General features: G+C 33.6%; 1 long non-coding RNA gene across 4 annotated transcripts; it reads right to left on the bottom strand.

The window, feature by feature from the left end:
- Positions 1-1,261: 1,261 nt before the first annotated feature.
- On the bottom strand, positions 1,262-11,153 carry LOC128232136 (uncharacterized). 4 transcript variants are annotated; one of them, XR_008260498.1, is made up of 7 exons: positions 11,074-11,153; positions 10,754-10,820; positions 8,048-8,202; positions 6,888-6,971; positions 5,121-5,237; positions 4,066-4,151; positions 1,262-1,429 (listed from the first exon to the last, which is right to left on the bottom strand). It is a non-coding gene; the product is annotated as an uncharacterized LOC128232136 (long non-coding RNA). The 4 variants fall into 4 exon arrangements; XR_008260497.1 differs by having other exon boundaries at positions 10,754-11,149; XR_008260499.1 differs by having other exon boundaries at positions 8,048-8,299; positions 10,754-11,149.
- Between the last annotated feature and the right edge of the window lie 9,920 nt (positions 11,154-21,073).

The following is a 21,073-nucleotide window of genomic DNA, read 5'->3' on the forward strand; positions in this document are numbered from 1 at the left end:
GTCTAGACGTGTTCACATTTATCACTGTTACCACTATATTAGTAGGGTAAAAAGGGGACTCTCGCGGCCATCTTTGGCGGTTTCCCGCGTTAGCGGCCATCTTTGGCGATTTCCCGCGTTAACGGCCAGGGGACTCTCGCGGCCATGTTTGACGATTTCCCGCGTTAACGGCCATGGGGACTCTCGCAGCCATATTTGGCGATTTCCCGCTCTTAGCGGTTATGTTTAACCATTGTTTAAAATCCAAGACAAAGGGTCATTGTTTAACTGGGTCTCCATTGATAAACAGTATTAATCTTTTTGCGATTGAAGTTGGCAGCCATTGTTTTACCGGCTAATATGAGTTATAATTTGACACCATATGACTCAAACAGGAGAATGTTTGATTCCTTTTGGGATGAGAATGGTAATATGTTACCCTGGACAAGAGATAGTGAAGCTCGTTGTATATATTTGTGGGTTAAGGAGAGTCATCAGAAAATGGTAACACTTTTAAGACAAACTAACAATTTTCAAACCATAGTTGATCAGTACAATAGCCATCAAGAGATTGAAGAATATCCGAATAGATGTAAATTCATTCCATTTTTAACCGCATATACAGGACTTAAAGACGAGCCCATAGTACGAGAATAATCAACGTCCAAGACATTTTTTTTTGGATTGTCAATAGTGGTATATAACAAACCGAACAAATTGGATATTGTAAGTCTGTGCTTAAACAGTTGTCTAAAGTGTTTAAAAAATACAAAAAATGGCTCAAGCTCAGATACGTTTTTCTAACCAGTTGCAGACATATTTGAGAGGTTTTGGTTTTGAAAATGTCTCTTGGTCACCAATAAGAAGGGAAATTACATGCACACTTGGTGATAAATTTGTCATAGTTGTGAAAGAGAGACAGCAACGCATTAAAATAATATTTAAAAAGGGTCACCAAAGTCTTCAATTACCATTTGATATTTTTGAAACTCTCTGTGATATGAAGGAAAGTGTTCAGTTATTGGCTTCATTCTTACACGGACAGTCGAAATGACAACTTCAAAACTATTAGAGTTTGAATATAGTTCTCCAAGCATGCTATTCTATCAAGACAGCCTTAAAACGTTCGACATGTGGCCACCTCAAATAGAACCAAACAAGTTCCAATTATCTTCAGCAGGATTTTATTATACTGGCAGAAATGACACAGTAGAGTGTTTTTCTTGCGGTTTGCGATTACATCAGTGGCAGAAAGGAGACGAGTCGTTGTTAGAACATAAAACACATTCTCCAAGTTGTTTATTTTTGAACATAATTGGACATCATAAAAACGACATTTCATGGCAGCATAAGGACACCCGATCTTCGTCCTCCAATGACTCATCCCGAGCACCATGGACGTGGACCGAACCTCTGGCGGGTTTTCAATATGGCGATATCCCCGGATAATCTGAAAATTCAAATTTGAATTTTTCCGTTACCATATGTAACTATAAAAGACATACAACACAGCACAAACATTCAGTGTTTCATCGACATTTGATGTGATCATATCGCAGCAGAAAAACTTAACATGGATTGCAGTGAACTATCTCAAGATATTTATGAAAATGAACATTGTGACTCCCAAACGAATGTTATGGACACTACAGAGATTTATACTCCAGTTTCTACAAGTGTCGCGCTAATGAATTCGTACTTTGACTTTGTATATGCGAAGGCACTGTGTGAGGTTATGGGTATGGTGACTAGACAACTTTGCTATGGTTGCCAGATGGATCTCCCATCTCAAAAAGATCACGATTGTATCATGGATACAGACCCTGATGATGATGAGTATAAAATAGAATGTTACTTTAGTGACATGCTAAACGCAGTTAATGAAAAAAATATACTACAAAGTTGGGAAGAAATTGTGCGCATTTCAAACATTTCCTCTGAAATGATTGATTTACACAAACATTTGCTAGAGAACAATGACTATCTGCAGATAATGAAAACCGAGCGGTGGTGTGAAAAAATGAAAAGAATGGTGTTGACAATCAATCGCATTGAAGATCGACTGTTTCGTCCATCACGTTGAGCAAAAGAATATTTACAACACATCAAAATGGACATATTATGCAATGTTGTATGTGTTTTACTGCATTTTTCTTCAAAAAAAGAATTCATGAGAAATTAAGAACTCTGGCATTGTGTGGCGTAAAATGATTTGTTATATTTATTACTTCACGAATTTCCTTTTTGCATGTTTCAAATAAATATTTAATTCACTTTATGTACATGTATGTCATTGTATGTATATGCTTGTATGATCATATGCTGACTTATTTTATACATGTTTAGTTTCAAATAAATGTACTTATATCTATACATGTTTTCATTTCCTTGCTATAGTTTAATTAACAACCCATAATATAAACTACTTACAACGATGATCATGTTTAATCATGGATAAAACGCAGAAGGAACATATCCTATCACAATATTATTTCGATTCTAAAAACGCAGGCAGCTTTTTGGGTGCAAAAAAGTTACACAGGATATTAAACCAAAACTATCCAAGAGTATTTACTACTTATTTCATACAGAAATGGCTCAACAATCAAGATTCGTATGCCATTCAACGTCAGGCGAGACATACATATAAAAGACCACGTGTTGAAGTGGCGGGTATGAACGATCAGGGTGATATGGATTTAATGGCAGTTGATAACATTGCTAAATACAATGATGGAGTTAAATACCTACTCATTGTTATAGATATATTTTCACGTTTTCTATCCGTTCGACCCTTAGTTAATAAAAAATCTAACACGGTATTGTTAGCAATCAAGGATATTCTTAGTGTTCATAAGTTTAAAAAGTTAAGAACGGACCGAGGTTCTGAATTTATCAATCGTGAATTAAAAGCGTTTATGCAAAAGAAGAGAGTTTACTTGTTTAATACACAAAGCACCGCTAAAGCAAACTATGCAGAGCGAGTCATTCGTACCCTTCGTGGTATGATATTTAGAATGTTAAGATATCAGCGAAATTATAGATATATAGATCACCTTCAAGATATTGTAAATAGTTACAATAATTCCCCTCATCGGAGTTTGGATGGATTAGCACCAAGTGATGTTACAAAGAAAAACGAGACACAACTTTGAAGTAAAATGTATCTAAAACCTAAAAAATTCCCCAAAACGCCTCCTCGCTTTAAATATAAAATTGGTGATTTGGTTAGATTAAGTTACACGAAACATCCCTTTAGAAGAGCTTATCAACAACAATATACTACAGAAGTTTTTAAAATAAAGAGCAAGATTTTCAAACAAGGTTTTCCATTGTATAAGATCATAGACTTGAATAAAGAACCAATATCAGGTTATGTGAATCAAAATGAAATAATTCCTGTTGATAAAGATGCAGACAGTCTTTGGTATGTTGATAAAGTTTTGAAAAAGAGAAAAGTCAAAGGGAAATTAGAGTATTTTGTTCGATGGGAAGGATTTCCAAAATCATTTGATAGCTGGATTGATGCAGATCAAGTTCAAGAACAATAATAATGGAACGTTATGTGTTTGTGAGAGACAATGAGAGCAATGATATTTTTATTGATAATAAACCGTATAGCTTTAAAGTGCAGTTGAAGTTACCACTTCATTTTGATGGATATTGGAAAGTAGCTTTAAAAGAAATCTGTTTACAAACAGACTATAAAGTTAAAAAGAAGGATTTAACTGACACCATATTTATTTATTCGAATATATCTAAAGAAAGCATTGTAAATGGCAGTGAACACGCATTACTGAGAAGAGTGGAAAAAAATTACGATAAAAAATGGAGTTATGTGTTTGATACTCCATTTTATTTACCATTAAATAAAACAGAGTTTCGGGAAATGGAATTTGATATAAAGACAGTAGACAACAATTTTGCAACATTTGTTGATTCACCGGTCTACCTCACACTTCACTTCAAACGTTACTCATTTTACCCTAATTATGAATCGCTCTAAGTTGTATGTACCAAACCCAGAAAAATGGATTAATTACTTTAAACAAAATAAATCACAGGTTGGGAAAGGATTTGCCATACCTCATAAGGCTTCCGCTGAGAACAGTGACTTGACATTGAACGTGACTTCCCCCACACAGCAAATTGTAAATCAAGCGAAAAGCGAACTGAAACGAGAAGGTATAAAAACACCTGAAGTATCATCTTTTTCGCATACATCATCCAATCAGTCAAACGTTAAGGGTTCAATCAAAAAGGTAAAACAACACGGAAAGACAGCGAAAACAGATCAAAATACCACCAAAATAAACGTTAAAAAAGGATTGAAAAAAGCATCAATATCCGTGAAAAAGACATCAAAAACTACAGAAAAAAACGGTGCTACAAAAGTGAACAGAAAAACTTCAAGACCAGTCCAGGACATATTCACTTATTAAAAATGTCATACTTTTTACAAGATGGATTTTCTGAGGGTGTTCCAAATGAACTATTATTATTTGATTTACCACCTACACAAGTTGCTGTCAGTGATGTGCATTACCAAGAAATTCGACCTTTATCACAAGTGTCAGATGATACTCCTATCGAGTTCCAAATAAGTGGACAAAATTCAATGGACTATCTCGATCTTCGAGGAACACAATTATGTGTGAAATTAAAAGTTACTAATCCAGATGGTAGTGATATTACAAGTGTTAAAGTGGGACCTGTAAATTTATTCTTACAAGCATTATTTTCAGCCACTGAAGTCTCATTACAAAACAAAGCTGTAATTTCTTCAAATTACAATCCATATAATGCAATGATTCAGACTTTGTTACACAGCGGTCATGATGCTACCCATTCGCAATTATTATCTCAATTATATATTAAAGATGATAATGACAGTACTGGAGCAGTTATTACGGATGCCAGCGCTGGTAATAATGGTCTCTTTTTAAGATCAGAATACATTAAAGGCTCCAAGATTCTGGAGCTTCAAGGACCAATATATCACAGTTTATTTACTATTAAACGCTATTTACTAAATCAAGTTGATGTCAAATTGAAATTATACCGAAGCTCTCCAGCATTTTGTTTATCAGCAGGGGATGCATCTCCCAACTATAAAATAAAGATTATAGACATTTACTTACTAGCAAAGAAGGTAAGAGTCAATCCAGCTCTTATTGTAGCTCATGCAGAGTTGTTGAAAAACAGCACAGCTAAATATCCATTTGACAGAGTAGAGTGTCGATCGCAAAGTCTTGCTGCTGGAAGTACAATGTTTACATGGGATAATTTGTTTCAAGGACAAAAACCAAACAAAGTAGTTGTGGCATTTGTAAAATCAAAGGCTTTATCTGGTGATTATAAATCCAATCCATTTCATTTCTTAAACTGTAACATTCAAAGCATATGTTTATATGTGGATGGTGTTCCAGTGTGGGGTAGCCCATTAAAATTAAATTTTGATGCATCTGAAGGGCTATCTTTTATGAGAGCCTACACAAACATGTTTCTAACAAATGGACAGTGGGGCAAAAACTCAGGACTGGATATAAATAGAGAGGACTTTGCCAAATCATCAACACTTTTTTCGTTTCAGTTAGAACCAAACTTTTTAGATGACAACACATTTCTTTCTCTTGTTAAAACAGGCAATGTGCGTTTAGAGGTTCAGTTTAAGACATCATTGACAGATACAACAAGTTGTATTGTACATAGTAGCTCTCCTGCTTTTTTTCAAATCAATTCACAAAGAGACATAATTACAGAATGAATACATCCCAAATTCAGTGTTGTTTAGATTGTTTCCCTTTGCTAAGAAAGTCTGTACTTGGTGTTTATGCAGCAAATGAACTTCCTACAGAAATGAATATTCCATGTGGATTTATAGCAAATACAGATGATCATACAAAGACAGGAAGGCATTGGTGTGCCTTTTACTTTCCAAACTCTACCACCATAGAATATTTTGATAGTTATGGAATGCCTGTCAACTACTTTAATGACTATTTCCCTCAATACACATCAAATTTTTCATCACTTATAACAAATTCAAAGCAATTACAAAGTTTGTATAGTGATGTGTGTGGAATGTACTGTTTATTTTTCTTGATTCATAGATTGAATGGTGTATTGTTTTATGATATTGTAAATATGTTTTCCAATGATGTTCATAGTAATGATTTATGTGTATACAATTATGTCAGTAGCATGTTTAATGACTGTGTACAAAATCAATGTGTTTTTAACCAATCATGTAGAGCATTAATAAAAAATGTATAACTACATTAAAAGTGTTGTTGTTTTTCAATCTTAAGATCATTTATATTGCTGAAGTCTTCGTATTAACATCATGACAAACACTGTTGTGAAATTTGAAAGTCCAGCTACTTGCATTATAGCTGGAGCGAGTGGAAGCGGAAAATCTACCTTTCTTTTTGAACTTTTTAAGAGTGCAAATTCCATGTTTAATGATGCTCCAAGAAAAATTATATACTGTTATTCAACTTATCAACCATTATATGACAGCATGAAAACACATGTGCAAAACATAGAATTCTTTGAAGGTTTACCATCTAAAGAAGATATGGATCTTTGGGCATACGACTCTGGATTTAAGATTTTAGTCATTGATGATTTAGTGCAAAAGGCTTCAGAAAGTATTGACATTGTGAACTTATTTACGATTTATAGTCACCACAAAAAAAATTCAGTGTTTTTTGTGGTACAAAATCTGTTTTCTGGAGGAAAGTATTTCCGAACTATTAGTCTGAATAGTCATTACTTTGTATTGTTTAATAACCAGAGAGACCAACTTCAGATTCAAACACTTGCTCGTCAAATGTTTCCAGGTGATTTAAAATATTTTATGGATGCCTATAAAAAAGCAACACAAAACAAATACTCTTACTTACTCGTTGATGTAAGCCCACATTCAAACAAGTTGTATAAATTGCGCACCAACATATTTCCCTCTCAGACGTTGATTGTCTTTCGACCTGAAAAAGAAAAATATGAGTGAAAAAATGGAAATGGAAAAGTATTTTTTAAAATTTCTCTTAAACACAAGTGAAAATCAACAAAAAATGCTGATAAAAGCATTAACAAAATCACGAATGAGTGTGATTGTGGAAGTGGTTTACAATATTCTCATTGGAAATCTAAAAATTTCCGACAATATCAAAAAGTCATTGAAAAGATATAGGAATGTCATTCGTAAGTTTGTGGTAAAAGGGCTATCACAAAAAAAGAGAAGAGCTCTCCTCCTAAAAATTTTTAAGCAATTTATTTTATTAATACAACCTTGTGAGTCATGGCTCAAGAACTAGTATTGATTTCAAAATCAAAATATGAACATATGAGGAAGGAATTTACAAAAAGTGATAACAATAACCAGTTTCATCATAAAAAATTGGAACAATCATCAATACATAATAAATTGAACGATGATACAAGAGATATTAAGGATACTTCACATCAAAAAGGAGGACAACTTTTAAATCCAAAGAAAAAAAAGTTTGTAAAACGATCAAATATTGTTTTTGAAAAAGCATGGCCTACTACAAAAGATTTATTAGAAACAAAAGGTCGTAAAAGAACAACTACAAAGACAGAACAATCACCAAAGAAAAAAATGAAAATTGAGCTTAAAACGACAAAAGCTATTTTTAGAAAAAAAACCAACCCAAGAAAAGTGGATCGTTTACAATGTATAAGCGGGAAAAGGTAGAATATTTAAAGCATTTCTGACTTGAAGTGGGATCAGTTTAACATTAACCTTCAAACATGCATGATCAAAGTTTTAGTGATTACCTTACTTCAAAATATGCGCATGAATATGAGGAATATCAGAGACAAAAAAGGATAAATTTGGATTCAAAAATATTTGAGTGTGATACTTGTGGAAAACACTTTAAGAACAAGACTTCTTTGATATCTCATGCGCTCACACACAAAAGTTTTTACAATTGTGAAGTTTGTGGAGACAAATTTAAAAGAAAAGATTATCTTAAAAAACACTTGTCTAGAAAACATCAACAAACTGGTGGAAAAATAACTCCATATAATCAAATACCTCCAAGCAGCGACACCCAAAGCTCCTCTTCAACAAGCAATGTAGATCATACAACAGGACTTCTCACCACTTCACAACTTCAGAACGAGCACAGCTACAGTCAGCTATCTACACCATCTTCTACTGCAAGAACACCGCTCTCTCCAAGTCCGCACCTTCAAAATGAACACAACTACAGTCAATTATCTACACCATCTTCGACTGCAAGAACACCATCATCAACACCAACTTCCACTGCAAGAACACCATCATCTACAACAATGAACATGCTATTAATGAAAACATTCAAGATTTCACCATACAACCAAATCAACATGAACAATATGATCTGCTGGCATTTTTTGCCAATGCCAATAAAAACATTCAAAATATTTTGGAAAAAAGACTTCAATTGTATCCTATTAAATGGTATTTATCAGTGCAGGTTGAGCTAGTGAAACACACAAAAGATGGAGACAATACATCAACTCCACATTTTAGATCTAAGAGTTATAGAAGTTTAAATTTGATAACATTTGATGAAAACAACTTAAATGAAGCATTTCAAAAAATGTTTGAAAGTTTTGAAAAGTACATAAGAGAAAGCTCTGGGTGGGTTCTCAAACAAGTATTAAGTATAACTGTGCACACTGTGAAATATTCTCCAGTGTCCGGATCTAGTTTTGTAGAGCTACCAAAGCCTCTTATTAACTATCAAAGTTTACTAAACATAAGAAATCTTGACCAAAAGTGCTTTCTATGGTGTTGTTTAGCATCTCTTCATCCCTTGGATTCCCCTCTGGTGAGTGATTATGAACAATTTGAAAATGAATTAAACACAAAAGGTCTGCTGTCATTGTCATTGAATCAAATAAATCAATTTGAGAAGCAAAACCCATTTTTGTCTGTAAATGTGGTTTACTTTTGAAGACAATGATGTTCTTCCACTACGCATTACAAATTGCCAAAACAGACTCCATCATATTGACTTATTGCTTTTGCAATCAGAAAACAGTTCACATTATGTGCTTATAAAAAACATAAACAGGTTTCTTAGTCATGGTAAGAAAGGACATCGTGCATATTACTATTGTCGATATTGCCTCCATGGATTTAGTAAACAAAGTTTATTAGATGATCACCTTTCATACTGTCAAGTCCATGATGCTCAAAAAAATGAACTTCCATCAGGAGCAGACTGCTTTCTTGAATTTAAAGATTATGAAAAAACACTGCGTGTCCCTTATGTTCTTGTGGCTGATTTTGAAACATTAAATAAACCAATAGAGACTAACAACCAAACAGCTTCAACATCAAAAAATCAATTGTTAGAACCCTGTTCCTTTGGATATAAAGTTATTTCAACTGATTCAAAATTAACCAAAGATACTGTTATCTACAGAGGTCCAGATGCACCCAAAAAATTGTTAGAATGTCTTTTACGAGAAAGTCATGAAATACAGCAACATATGGAAAATATCAAACCCCTAGTTTTAAAGGAAAGTGAAGAAAAACAGTTCGAACAAGCAAACACATGTTGTTTATGTCAAAAAAGTATTTGGTAACAAGGAAAAGAAAGCAAGACATCATGATCACACAAGTGGGAAATACATAGGGGCTGCAGATATGAATTGTAATTTACAATGTAAACAACCCAGTTTCATCCCAGTCATCTTCCACAATCTTAAAAATTTTGATGGTCACTTGCTTTGTCAAAGCATTGGTACATTTAAAAATTATAAAATCAATTGCATCCCACAGTCAGTTGAAAAGTATATCAGTTTTAGTATTGGAAATCTTAGGTTTATTGACTCTTTGGGTTTTCTCCCTTCATCTCTTGGGACCCTTGTAGATAACTTAGCTCAAAATGACCCACAGTCTTTCCATTACTTTCATTCAGAAATCAAAAATCATGGAAACCTCCTGCTAAGAAAGGGGGTTTATCCTTACGAGTTCATGACTGGCTGGGATAAATTTGAAGATGCTGATCTTCCAGCAATAGAAAATTTTTACTCTTCATTGACTGAGGAAAATATATCAAAAGAAGACTATGAACATGCAAAGCAAGTATATCAAACATTTAAACTAAAAAGTCTTGGAGAATACCATGATCTCTATCTAAAAACAGACATATTGTTATTAGCTGATGTTTTTGAAAATTTTCGTGATATGTCACTGAAGTGTTATGGTTTAGACCCTTGTCACTTTTACACCAGTCCGGGATTGAGCTGGCAGGCATTGTTGAAAATGACTGAAGTCACTCTAGAGCTCATGACAGACATTGATCAAATTTTATTTATCGAAAAAGGTATTCGAGGTGGTATTAGTCAAATATCAAATAGATACAAAAAAGCAAACAATGAGTATTTGAATGATTATGATCCTACAAAAGAAACCTCATTTCTAGCTTATTTATGATGTCAATAATCTTTATGGTTACAGTATGTCACAACAACTACCAACAGGCTTCTTTAAGTTTTTACAGAAGGAAGAAATTGATACTTTTGAACCTGAAAAAATAGCAGAGGATGGATCTAAGGGGTATATTTTAGAAGTAGATCTAGAATATCCAAAACATTTACATGACAGTCATAACGACTACCCATTAGCTCCGGAACGTAAATTCACACCCAATGAAAAATTATCTCCTTATGCTCAACATGTGTTGAAACATTTACACAACAGTGAGGAACTTCCACCCAGAGCAAAGATTGAAAAATTACTCACCACTTTAGAAAACAAACAGAATTATGTACTTCACTATCGCAACCTGCAACTGTATCTCCAACTCGGTCTAAAATTGAAAAAAATACATAAAGTATTAGAGTTCCAACAAGAGGCTTTCATGAAACCCTACGTTGAGTTCAACACCAAAATGCGACAACAAGCCAAGACTGCTTTCGAGAAGAACTTCTTCAAACTCATGAACAACTCGGTCTTCGGTAAGGTTGTTTTTTTTGGGTTCGTGTTAATTATTGCGTTGTTATCATTTTTGTATGATCTGCCCGTATGTAATTTATACAATAGATTTATTGTCACTTCCATACCACTAATACTTATCTACAAAAACAACTGTGCGTAGTTTCACTTTTTGGTATTTCCTTCATCTTCAATCAGACGCTTACAAGTGCTCATGTACAATTAGGAACCTAAAGTAAAACTGACCAAAACTAACGGGTGCGGGGTGATACAGGAATCCAGCGGATTTCACGTGAAATCCACTCAAAACGTGAAATCCACTCAGAACTCAGTTATTTTAATTAATAATTTATTTTTTTTATAAACATATTAGAAAGTGCCTCATGAAGGGTTTATATTTCAAATTTATTGAAATTGGTCAAAAAATAAAGAAGTTAGAGCAATTTTTCATTTTTTTCCAAAAATAGATCGGAAATCGAGGTGAAATCCAGATTCCGATAAGTGAAATCCACTTATAACTCATTAATTTTAATAAATAATTTTCTGTTTTTGTATATTTATTAGAAAGTGCATCATCAAGGGTTTATATTTCAAATTGTATTGAAATTGGTCAAAAAATAAAGAAGTTAGAGCAATTTTTCATTTTTTTTTCAAAAATAGATCGGAAATCGAGGTGAAATCCAGTTTTCGAGAAGTGAAATCCACTCATAACTCATTAATTTTAATAAATAATTTTCTGTTTTTGTATATTTATTAGAGAGTGCCTCATAAAGGGTTTATATTTCAAATTTTATTGAAATTGGTCAAAAAATGAAGAAGTAAGAGCAATTTTTCGAAAATAGATCGGAAATCGAGGTGAAATCCAGTTTTCGAGAAGTGAAATCCACTCTTAACTCAGTTTTATTAATTAGTAATTTTTATTTTTTGTATACATTTTGGAAAGTGCCTAATGAAGGGTTTATATTTCAAATTTTATTGAAATATATCAAGAAATGAAGAAGTTAGAGCAATTTTTCGGAAATCGAAGTGAAATCCACATTTTGACAAGTGAAATCCACTTTTTCAGACGTGAAATCCACTAACAACTCATTTATTTTTAACAAATTAATTTTTCTGTAGAACAAATAATTGAAAGGGCTTCATAATGGGTTTATATTTCAATTTTTATCCAAATTGATCCAAAAATAAGAAAGTTGTAGACCTATTTTGAAAAAAGATCGGAAATCGAAGTGAAATCCACATTTTGACAAGTGAAATCCACTTTTTGAGACGTGAAATCCACTCATAACTCATTTATTGTTAACAAATTATGTTTTTTGTTGAACAAATAATTGAAAAGGCTACATAATGGGTTTATATTTCAAATTTTATTCAAATTGATCCAAAAATAAGAAAGTTGAAGTTATATTGTGAGGGCGTTTTGTTGTGTATGCATAATTGTTTAATTTTTTTCATGATAAACACAATATCCATACACATCCAGGTCATACCACGTGGAGGCGCCCTCAATCATGGCCCTTTTTTACTTTCGAATTTTGAAAATATTAAAAATTTAATAAATAATCCGAGAATTGTTTTGTATTATTTGTTTATGCCAGACATTTATTAATGGTTATTTATACATGTACATTGGTTGATATACATGTACGTAATCATAAAAAAAATAAAAAAATAAACAAACAAATACAACAGAACAAAGTTACACCAAGTGAAATCATATGTTTAACTTGGTTTACAATGATGAGAGATAATGAAAAGGTATGTTCACAACAGTTAAGGAAAATAATTACACAAAATAAACAATAGCAAAATATGATAAAAATATACACAGGTAAACAGAAAGGGGAAACTTCAAAGACAAATTTCTAAGCAAAAAAAGTTTCAACGCACAGAGAAAACGCATCAATAATCTTGTTCGAAAAAGTGTACAATGCATTGAAATGAAGGACATAAGATTTCATAAGGACTATCACAGTGACATGGTGCACTACAAAAACAAAGGACACATTAAATACTTTCACGCCATCAGGAAACATATTACGTAATTTCACAGATTAATACGAGCTAAAAGCAATTATTGTGATGTTAGTTATAAATATGCTTATTGTTGTAGTTCCATTTAAATTTTAAATATAAACCGATGATAATGCCTTTTCAATTATTTGTTCAACAAAAAAACAATTGTTAAAAATAAATGAGTTATGAGTGGATTTCACGTCTGGAAAAGTGGATTTCACTTGTCAAAATGTGGATTTCACTACGCTTTCAGATCAATTTTAAATATATTTATCAAACTTCTTCATTTTTGGACCAATTCCATTTAAATTTGAAATATAAACCGATGATAATGCCTTTTCAATTATTTGTTCAACAAAAAAAATAATATTTTTAACAATAAATGAGTTATGAGTGGATTTCACGTCTCAAAAAGTGGATTTCACTTGTCAAAATGTGGATTTCACTTCGATTTCCGATCTTTTTTCAAAATAGGTCTACAACTTTCTTATTTTTGGATCAATTTTAATAAAATTTGAAATATAAACCCATTATGAAGCCCTTTCAATTATCTGTTCTACAGAAAAATTAATTTGTTAAAAATAAATGAGTTATGAGTGGATTTCACGTCTGAAAAAGTGGATTGCACTTGTCGAAATGTGGATTTCACTTCGATTTCCGAAAAATTGCTCTAACTTCTTCATTTCTTGATATATTTCAATAAAATTTGAAATATAAACCCTTCATTAGGCACTTTCCAAAATGTATACAAAAAATAAAAATTACTAATTAATAAAACTGAGTTAAGAGTGGATTTCACTTCTCGAAAACTGGATTTCACCTCGATTTCCGATCTATTTTCGAAAAATTGCTCTTACTTCTTCATTTTTTGACCAATTTCAATAAAATTTGAAATATAAACCCTTTATGAGGCACTCTCTAATAAATATACAAAAACAGAAAATTATTTATTAAAATTAATGAGTTATGAGTGGATTTCACTTCTCGAAAACTGGATTTCACCTCGATTTCCGATCTATTTTTGAAAAAAAATGAAAAATTGCTCTAACTTCTTTATTTTTTGACCAATTTCAATAAAATTTGAAATATAAACCCTTCATGAGGCACTTTCTAATATGTTTATAAAAAAATTAAATTATTAATTAAAATAACTGAGTTCTGAGTGGATTTCACGTTTTGAGTGGATTTCACGTGAAATCCACTGGATTCCTGTATCACCCCGCACCGAAAACTAACTACCGGCAAGTAAAAAGTGTATTTTTCGGTCCCATTTTCATATCCCTCATCCAAAACACAGGTATCTAAGATAACGACGGATACCATCATAAAAACATATATTGAGCAGTTCAGAGTAAAGATTAACATGATGAAAAGGTACTTACCAAAAATTTTGTTTACTTTCAAGAAAAACCATGGAAAATCTTCGGAAGCATCGGTCCGTAGAACTTGTTCATACAGAAAAACGACTACAGAAGGTGTCATCCAAACCCACTTATAAGATGCACCGGATTTTTTCTGAAGACCTTGTTGGTGTTGAATTAAGTCGCAAAAAAATTAAATTAAATAAACCAATTTTTGTTGGAATGAGTATCCTTGATTTGTCAAAATATACCATGTACGATTTTTATTATAATCATTTGAAAAATGTGTATGGTAGCAACGTTGAGCTAGAATTAACGGACACAGATTCATTTTTAGTATCATGTACAACACCGGACATTTTCCAAGATATGTTGGCCTATTCACATTTGTTTGACACTTCAGAGTACCCTAAAGATCATTTTTTATATAGTGACTTCAACAAAAAAGTAATGGGAAAAATGAAAAGTAAAACAAATGAGAAATGTATTAGTGAATATTGCGGTTTGCGATCGAAAATGTATGCATTTAAGTGTGATGATATAGATGAGAAAAGAGCAAAAGGGATATCAAAAGCGGTTGTTAAAAAATCATTGACTCTTAATGATTATAAACATGTATTATTTATTAATTCTCAAATGCACTCAACAATGCATTCATTAAGAAGTCATAACCATAAAATTTATCTGGAAACAATCAGCAAAGTAGGATTATCTAGTTTTGATGACAAAAGATTTTTATTAGAAGATGGAATTAAATCATATGCTTATGGACATCATAAGATACAAGACATATAATTTCTATGTTTTATACCAAATTACATCTAATTTCATGTGATGTTATCTACTGCTCTACTGTTGAAATGTAACCTAAAATAAATAAAAAAAATAAATAAAAATGTATGATCTTTGTTAAACAAATTGTTTGAATTCAATTATAATCAACTTTATTTATATTTGCATTGTATTGTACTTATAAGAAAATAAATATTAAAATCTTGTCTGATATTTTATTTATTGATACAACATACCGGAATGGTATAAAATAGCTCGTCAGACATGTCCTCAACTTATAATTCTCAATTTGGTCTTTTTAAATTTTAAAGTATTGTATTAATGGAATGAAATAGTTATACACAAAAATAAATAATAAAAAACATTCACGTTTTCATTACAATAAGATCGAACACATCTTAACATTTCTGTAGGGTTGATTTAATGAAATGTAAACGATACATCATACCTTTAAGGTATGAGGTTATTTGATAAAGAAATTGTGTGAATCCTTTACCGATTTCATAAAAATAGTGAAACTCAAAAGAAGCTAAGAGAGGACAAAACTGTTATATCTTCAAAACCTACTTTTGGTGGTCAAAATAAAAGATTATTTAGTAAGTTGTTTGAAAAACTTTCATGTCATTGTAAGGTTCAACGGAGGTGTCCATAATGATAAACAGAGTCCAGTGAATCGAGCGCTGGCATTTGACAATGGTTTAATAAGTGATTTATTGTGATAGCTCACCACAATGGAAGAGCTTTAGTCACCCTGAATGATAAACTAGATATATGATAACGACAATCTCGTCTTTTGAGCCATCAGCAGCTCATTTAACTGTCTTCACTTTTAAGTTATTACAATGGGTACGTTGGAGAGTAATTGGGTGGCTATTAGATATGGTGTTGTTGTACGAATTGACACTAAACGGTCAGGCTTTAGTCATTCAATTTCTTGAAATCACTTTCGATCACGCGATGGCTGGGTTCTGATGAACTTTTGTTTGTCAATGACCTGTGATCTTACATATAAAAGAATCCGTTTGATCACATATAAAGATGGTGGAGGTTATGATAAGTCCATCGTCTGATGAGGGAAAACAATACCATTAAATAGATCCTAGGTCGATGACCCTATGTTAGAAACGTTGGATGGGTTGTCCTTTGACATACAATACACTGATGTGATTAGTGTGACAATGCTATTGTTTATATCCCTTCTATTGAAATGAATACTGTTAATCAATGGAGACCCAGTTAAACAATGACCCTTTGTCTTGGATTTCAAACAATGGTTAAACATGGCCGCTAACGCGGGAAACCGTCAAATATGGCCTCGAGAGTCCCCTGGCCGTTAACGCAGGAAATCGCCAAACATGGCCGCTAACGCGGGAAATCGCCAAAGATGGCCGCGAGAGTCCCATGGCCGTTAACGCGGGAAATCGCCAAAGATGGTCGCTAACGCGGGAAACCGCCAAAGATGACCGCGAGAGTTCCCTTTTTACCCTACTTATATTGACTCTGGACATGATTAATATAGGTTTTAGAACGGACATCCGGTAATCGGCGATGGTCTAGACGTGTTCACATTCGTCACTGTTACCACTATATTGACTCTGTACATGATAAATATCAGTTTTAGAACGGACATCCAGTAATTGGTGATGGACTAAACGTGTTTGCATTCGTCACTGTCACCACTATATTGACTCTGGACATGATTAATATAAGTTTTAGAACGGTCATCCGGTAATCGGCGATGGTCTAGACGTGTTCACATTCGTCACTCTTACCACTATATTGACTCTGGACATGATTAATATAGGTTTTAGAACGGACATCCGGTAATCGGTGATGGTCTAAACGTGTTTGCATTTGTCACTGTCACCACTATATTGAATCTGGACATGATTAATATAAGTTTTAGAACGGACATCCGGTAATCGTTGATGGTCTAAACGTGTTCGCATTCGTCACTGTTACCACTATATTGACTCTGGACATGATAAATATAAGTTTAAGAACGGACATCCGGTAATCGGTGATGATCTAGACCTTTTCGCATTCGTCACTGTTAGCACTATTTTGACTCTGGACATGATTAATATAAGTTTTAGAACGGACATCCGGTAATCGGTGATGGTCTAGACGTGTTCGCATTCGTCACTGTTACCACTATATTCAATCTGGACATGATTTATATTAGTTTTAGAACGGACATCCGGTAATCAGTGATGATATATACGTGTTCGCACTCGTCTGTTTCCACTGAATTGAATCTGGACACGATTAATATAAGTTTAAGAACGGACATCCGGTAATCCGTGATGGTCTAGATGTGTTCACATTCGTCACTGTTACAATTACATTGACTCTGGACATGATTAATATAAGTTTTAAAAGGGACATCCGGTAATCGGTGATGATCTAGACCTTTTTTGCATTCGTCACTGTTACCACTATATTGTCTCTGGACATGATTAATATAAGTTTTAGAACGGACATCCGATAATCTGTGATGATCTAGATGTGTTTGCTCTTGTCCCTGTTTCCACTATATTGACTCTGGACATGATTAATATAAGTTTTAGAACGGACATCCGGTAATCTGTGATGATCTAGATGCGTCTGCACTTGTCCCTGTTTCCACTACATTGACTCTGGACATGATAAATAAAAGTTTTAGAACGGACATCCGGTAATCAGTGATTGTCTAGACGTGTTCGCATTCCTCACTGTTACCACTATATTGACTCTGGACATGATTAATATAAGTTTTAAAACGGACATTCGGTAATCGGCGATGGTCTAAACGTGTTCACATTCGTCACTGTTACTACTATATTGACTCTGGACATGATTAATATAATATTTAGAACGGACATCCGGTAATCGGCGATGGTCTAGACGTGTTCACATTCGTCACTGTTACCACTATATTGACTCTGGACATGATTAATATAAGGTTTAGAACGGACATCCGGTAATCGGTGATGGACTAAACGTGTTTGCATTCGTCACTGTTACCACTATATTGACTCTGGATATGATTAATATAAGTTTTAGAACGGACATTCGGTAATCGGCGATGGTCTAGACGTGTTCACATTCGTCACTGTTACTACTATATTGACTCTGGACATGATTAATATAAGATTTAGAACGGACATCCGGTAATCGGCGATGGACTAAACGTGTTCACATTCGTCACTGTTACCACTATATTGACTCTGGACATGATAAATATAAGTTTTAGAACGGACATCCGGTAATCGGCGATGGACTAAACGTGTTCACATTCGTCACTGTTACTACTATATTGACTCTGGACATGATTAATATAAGATTTAGAACGGACATTCGGTAATCGGCGATGGTCTAGACGTGTTCACATTCGTCACTGTTACTACTATATTGACTCTGGACATGATTAATATAAGATTTAGAACGGACATCCGGTAATCGGTGATGGTCTAGACGTGTTCGCATTCGTCACTGTTACCACTATATTGACTCTAGACACGATAAATATAAGTTTAAGAACGGACATCCGGTAATCGGTGATGATAAAGACGTGTTTGCATTCGTCACTGTTACCACAATATTGACTCTGGACACGATAAATATAAGTTTTAGAACCTACATCCGGTAATCGGCGATGATCTAGATGTTTCCGCACTTGTCCCTGTTTCCACTATATTGACTCTGGACATGATTAATATAAGTTTTAGAACGGACATCCGGTAATCAGTGATGGTCTAGACGTGTACGCATTCGTCACTATTACCACTATATTGACTCTGGACATGATTAATATAAGTTTTAGAACGGACATCCGGTAATCGGTGATGGTCTAGACGTGTTCGCATTCGTCACTGTTACCACTATATTGACTCTGGACATGATTAATATAAGTTTTAGAACGGACATCCGGTAATCGGTGATGGTCTAGACGTGTTCGCATTCGTCACTGTTACCACCATATTGAATCTGGAAATGATTTATATTAGTTTTAGAACGGACATCCGGAAATCAGTGATGATATATACGTGTTCGCACTCGTCTGTTTCCACTGAATTGACTCTGGACATGATTAATATAAGTTTAAGAACGGACATCCGGTAATCTGTGATGGTCTAGATGTGTTCGCATTCGTCACTGTTACCATTACATTGACTCTGGACATGATTAATATAAGTTTTAAAACGGACATCCGGTAATCGGTGATGGTCTAGACCTTTTCGCATTCGTCAATGTTACCACTATATTGAATCTGGATATGATTTATATAAGTTTTAGAACGGACATCCGGTAATCGGTGATGATATAGACGTGTTCGCACTCGTTTGTTTCCACTATATTGAATCTGAACAAGATAAATATAAGTTTTAAAACGGACATCCGGTAATCGGTGGTGCTCTAGATGTGTTCGCTCTTGTCCCTGTTTCCACTATATTGACTCTGGACATGATTAATATAAGTTTTAGAACGGACATCCAGTAATCGGTGATGATCTAGACGCGTTCGCATTCGTCACTGTTACCACTATCTTGACTCTGGACATGATAAATACAAGTTTTAGAACGGACATCCAGTAATCGGTGATGATCTAGATGTGTTCGCTCTAGTCCCTGTTTCCACTATATTGACTCTGGACATGATTTATATAAGTTTTAGAACGGACATCCGGTAATCTGTGTTGGTCTAGACGTGTTCGCACTTGTCACTGTTACCACTATATTGACTCTGGACATGATTAATATTTATGTATTGCTCAACGTCATGGTACTAAGTCATGTAAGTGACAGGCCGGGTCGAACTCGTATGGATGAAGGAGAAACGTAACACAAGCTTTGAATGAAAATAGGGCATTTATTAATGCCATAAGTGTTTTTACAAAATATCGTAAAATAACACATTAGTGTCAATAGCACGTGTAATATAAGTTTTAGAGTGGACATCTGGTAATCTGTGATGATCTAGATGTGTTCGCATTCGTCACTGTTGCCCATATATTGACTCTGGATATGAATAATATATGTGTTAGAACGCTCTATATATCCACTCCATTCGTTTTGCACAACAAGTATTATACAAATATTGAACAACAATTAGAAACAGTTTTCTGTTTTAATATGTTACATCACACCAACAACAGTGAAAACAAGTTGTAGTATTACAGGCAGCAAACAGAATTAGAAAAGGAGTAGCGAAACCAGTTGTCGAATTTACGTTGTGGCAGCTGCAGTAGTTAAAATGGCAGCAGAAATAGTAGTAGTGGTGGTAGCAGTTGTAGTATAGTAGTAGAAGAGTAAGTTGCAGAAGTAGAATTTGTCACCGTTGTTGCTTTATTAATTTAAGTCGTTGTTGTAGTGTTATATTTATCAGAAGCAGCTGATGCAACAGCAGCAGCAATTTTTGTAGTTTTAATATCAATTATTGTTGTTGTCATTTTTAGTAGAAGTGAAAGAAGCTGTATATTTAGTTACAGATAGTTTTCATGCGCTAGTGCGCTTTATTGAATTTGTTTGCATGTCATATTGCATTCATACAGCATTAACGCAAGAAAAATGTCACCAATCCTTAAATACATCTTAACTAGGTAATGTTGCATTACGTAAAGGCACAAACTAATTGATATAGAGATTTGAAGGACATTTAAGAAAATAAAAAGAAGTTGGGTACCCAGAGCATCCGAAAAAACCTGACCATAAAATTTTATAATAAAAAGAACATCTGCCATTTTCCTTGCATAAATGTGCTGCAACATGGCCATATGTTACACAATTTTTTTTTATGTCACTTATGTAAGCATGAAAGTTACATATTCCAGGTAGATACTGAAAGAAAACAGGTTTAGAATTGATGCTATTCTTTTCACAGAAAATATAGTTTTAAAATATATATGATAAAAGCAATTGCCTTTTGCCTACATTTTGTCACCTTATTTTACTAGAGGTCCAATAAATATGTTATAGGT

The sequence above is a fragment of the Mya arenaria genome, chromosome 4, assembly GCF_026914265.1.
Source record: "Mya arenaria isolate MELC-2E11 chromosome 4, ASM2691426v1".
Classification (NCBI taxonomy): domain Eukaryota; kingdom Metazoa; phylum Mollusca; class Bivalvia; order Myida; family Myidae; genus Mya; species Mya arenaria.